The sequence below is a fragment of the Diuraphis noxia genome, unplaced genomic scaffold (genome assembly GCF_037042655.1).
Source record: "Diuraphis noxia isolate RWA-SAM2 unplaced genomic scaffold, SU_Dnox_SAM2 contig0001, whole genome shotgun sequence".
Classification (NCBI taxonomy): domain Eukaryota; kingdom Metazoa; phylum Arthropoda; class Insecta; order Hemiptera; family Aphididae; genus Diuraphis; species Diuraphis noxia.
The window spans coordinates 83,650,419-83,655,140 of NW_028301711.1; positions in this window are offsets into that span (position 1 = coordinate 83,650,419).

Here is a 4,722-nt window from a genome sequence, read left to right on the forward strand (position 1 = left end):
ATTATTGGTTTAATGATATCTTATAAATTACGTTTTGCGTTATGTTTTGTTCAATGATATAATATAATATATTTTGTTAATAGTTATGTTTTGTTTTGTAGTATTTAATTATTTTTGATTATCGTTTTCCGTTATGGTTATGTTTACAAATTTCAATCGGTTTTTGTCAAATATAACGTAATTATAACTTTGTAAGCCCTGGATCCTAGCCTATCTTTATAATACAGAAAGTAATACTACAACACTGGCTAAAATATTGGAGGAAAATAGACATAATTACAGTCTAAAATAATGTAGAGGAAAATGGAAACCAACCTTTTTTGTGGAGGAAATGGACAGTGGAGGAAAACTGTATCTCGTTTTTGGAGGAAAATGGAACCGCCCGTGGAGCAAATAACTACCCGATAAATAATAAGGTATTAACCCTTCAATGCCCGATTTTATTTTTTTTGTAAATAAATCTTTTTAAACTAATTAAAATACCAGCAATTCAGGAAAAATCATGAAAAAAATCACAAACTTCATTTTAAAACTAAAAATTTAGGTATTAAGTATGTTGCATATTTGCAACAGTGGGCAAAAATGATATCATTAATTTTAATAATACATTTTTTTTTTCACATGAATAATTCACTTTTGTCATAATTAATAGCAATCATATATACTTGTGTGGCGGTCCTGGACGGATACCGCGTGAGTCAGTGGTGTCACTAGTGTAGGAAGTGGTGAAAAGAAAAACACAAACAGTTCGCGGTATAATGATTTTTTTATTGTGGTGGTTGAAAATACAACCGCCAGAAAATGATCAACACGAAAATCAAAATAGCGGGGTGGTGAGGAGCGTGTGTCGTTCAGTGTCGGTCAGAGAACTCACTCTACTGTCGACCGGTTCGGAGTCTCGGCGGATCGACCGTTCCAGGCGCGCTTATCGCGTGTCGGTGTCGTCCGTCGTCGATTGGCGGTTGAAAAGAGAAGTAATTGCGTGGTTTGCCGGGCAAAGGCCGTTTGAATTCAAACGGCTATTACGCGGGCCCGCGTCACTTGTACTTAATAAATTTCAACTTTTATTGAAAAAAAAAAAATTATTAATTATAATTATATTATAATAACAACAAATTCAACTTTTAAAATATTAAATAATACATAATAATAATAAAATTAACATAAAAACTTCAACTTTTCAAATAAATTTATCACTTTTGAAATACTTGTAAATTATAAAAACATTAACAGAGTTTTTAAAATAATAATAATGAAATAAAATCACAGATTATTCATCATGATATCTATTAAAACATGTTTTAGTCTTTGAGTTGCATAAAAGAATATCACATTTATTACATTGTATCCAGGTGTATCCATTGCATTTTGGGAATTTACATCTTCCTCGTTTATTTGCCCTTATTTGAGAATGCCCAACACCATCAGTTCTAACTGCACGAGTTGGGTGCATTGCTAAAGCCCTTGTCGAAGCCCTTTTAGTTTCTATAGATATAGAACGACGTCCTCTTTGATTCTTGAAATCTCCTGATTTTGTCAATGAGTATGCTATTTTCTTTCTCCAGTCAGCTAGCTCAAACTGTACAGGCAAATTCTGTTCTTCTCTGACCCTCTTATATAATAACCATGAATTTACAACTGTCAAATCAATGAAATGGTAGAACAAACGAATATACCACTTTCTGGAGCGCATTTTATTTTTATATTAATGGTTAGGAAAACAAATTTAAAATTAACATAATTGGGAATATCATAAATCATATAAGTTGATTCTAAGTTAACGTAGATTAAAATGAGTTAAATTAAAGTTGAGTTAAATAAAAAAGCAAACTAATAAACTAAGTGAACAATTTAAAAAAAAATTAACTTTTAATTTATGAACTCGTTAATGCTAAGCTTTGCATACATGGGATGGATGTGAAACGTTTTGGACACATGGAACTTGGCGAGATTCTCAAGATTCTAAGTGAAATCCAGCACTCTTTATTAATATTCCATGGCAGTATTCCGAAAAAAACTTAAACACCGCCAAATGTTGACGAATCAAAAAAATGACTCCGATTTGGAACCGATCAGACGATATCGGGGTGCAACGTGCAGTTGGCACCCCAATGCTATGTTTGTCTGTAGCGCCGTAAAAAATGCGTTGCAAATTGGTTGCAAAAAGATGACACCGATTTGGTTCTGATCAGAAGATGTCGGGGTGCCAACTTCGCGTACGTGAAGTTTTCTCTTCTAATAAATGCTTCTCTTGGATTATTTCCTCCAACTCTTGTAAAGTTGTTCAACCCTTCTAGAGTATTTGTATCCTCCAATTCTTCTGGTTGCCAATAACATTTATCATTTCGCAAAAAATTATGCAACACTGTCGTCGCCAATATAACTGTGTCCATGTTCTCTGGTTTTAAGTTGAATTTTCTGTTATAAATTTTAAATTTTTTTGCTAATATACCGAATGCATTTTCAACTACTCTTCTTCTAGCTAGGCAATGGTGGTAGCTTTAGACCTTATTGTTTCGATTATTTTCAAGTGCGTTCCCTGGAAACGGTCTCATTGTATTTTTAGTGAGAGGAAATGCTTCATCGCAAACGATTACGTCTGAAAGTGGTAACGGTTTTGGTGGGGGGGGATATTTAAAGTCCCATAGCAAGGGCTTAAAGATCTCAAAGATGATGATCTGAAAATTCCACCATCACTGTTTCTCCCGCAAGCCCCAACATGAACAGTTATAAATAGGGCCCGGAATTCAATGAAAAGTGCATATTTTTTTGGTTGATCTTATACAATGCCTTCTAAGTACAATTTAGTTTTTATCTTATCTTACTTTATTATTGACTGTAGATCGTCACCCGTATTCGGTCAAATAACAAATAATCAGTCAGTTCGTGTTATATCGCAGTCATTGCTCGTATTACGTGTGTTTGTGATTTTAATGTGTTCAATAATGTCCAAAATAAACTCATCTACTTCTTCTCGTTTGCGTGACTACCTAATCCTTTACGGAAATAGACGCATCTATAGTGTGCGCTTTTTCACTGTAACGTGACGGAACGTAACGAAACGGATCTGGTGTGCGCGCTCCTTTAGTCGACTCTCCCCACATTGCCGAAAGGTACAGGGCGGGACGGGAAGACAAGTCGCGTTGACGAGTACCGACCTCCGTGCGATCCACCAACACGCCGACTCTCGATATAATCCGACACGCACGGACACTCTTTTTCACCGACCAAAAAGCTCAGCCGTACAGTGACGATTCACTTTCTTCCTATTTTTTTACCACGACTATTTATGTCTTGTGTTGTCAGTTATCGATAAACGCCACGCGGCTGTCCTACTTAATCAGTGGTACCTACACGGTTTATTTTTTCTTAAGTGTCACCTCCACCTACACCTTACACCACATCTCGCGATCGGCCTACCACGACATCACCACACCGCCGTCGTAGCCGCGTCTACTGTATTCAAGTCACACACAAGAATTCAATTCAAATCATATTAATACCTCATTATATTTAGGTACAGGTTTTTTACAAATTAATAATTAGGTACATAAAACAATAACACTGACTTAAAAATCTATCTACTAGCTATCATTACATAAGTAGACTTATAGCATGATATTACATAACTTCCATAACATTTTATTGCACAAAAACATAGAATTCATTAACTACTTAATGATTAAAACAGATAAAAAAGCAACATTAAAGTAATAAATAAATTAATAATTACCTAACCTACAAGGCTACAACACATGGTACTTTTAAATTAAACTGCTATATTCTACAAACAATTTCATAGATTTAATCACAAGGTCGAATATGAGATACAATCTCGGTGTACACATTAACCACAATTTAAAATAGTAATATAAATACTTGGCAATTTCAAACAAGGCAATGAGTTTCAGTCGTGTAGCACCAAAACTGTAGCAATTACTATTAAAGTGTCTACAGTAAACTAGGAATGTTTTCCTAATAAATTCCTTTGTAAGACACTTTAACTTGTTATTCCCAGACAGCTGAACCTACATCGCAAATTCACCGTCATCGAGTGGAAAAACATGTTTTCAAACCATATTCACTCTATTACAGCCAACTACACAGCATTTATTAGAAGGCATTATTAATAAAATTTATAAATTACGCTCTGCGTAGTTTAACAAATAAATTGATAAACCTCGTGGTCGCAAAATCAAAAAAAAAACGAGAAGTCAGCTACTTCTATAATTTATCAATTATAATTTATCATAGAAGTAAATAACATAGATAAAAGAATTCGATACTAGCGCAGCCATTGCATCTCTTTTGAGTTACACCAACAGCCACTAGAACTACAGTCTACAAGTACAAGTTGACACGGGCTGATAGCATCTGCCTAAACATTTAAATTTGAACTACAAGTATTGATAAAAATCCGGACGAGCCTAAGGGCGGGTTCACATGGACGAGCGCATTAAAGATACTGAAGACAAAAAAAAAATTTGGGTGAGCAAAAGTTAATTTTAAAATATGTTATTGATTTTATTTCGATACATATCTAGAAATTACAAAAAATATTTAAATCATGCTGTCTTGTCACTCTAATTTTCCTTCATTTATAAAGTAAGCTGTAGCTGTAATTTCGAATTACGTCAGCATCTCTTACAGTCCGTCCAGTATATGATGGATTTTGGTTAGACAATAGTGCTGTATAAAGTGTATCCTAGTACTTGAAGCCGT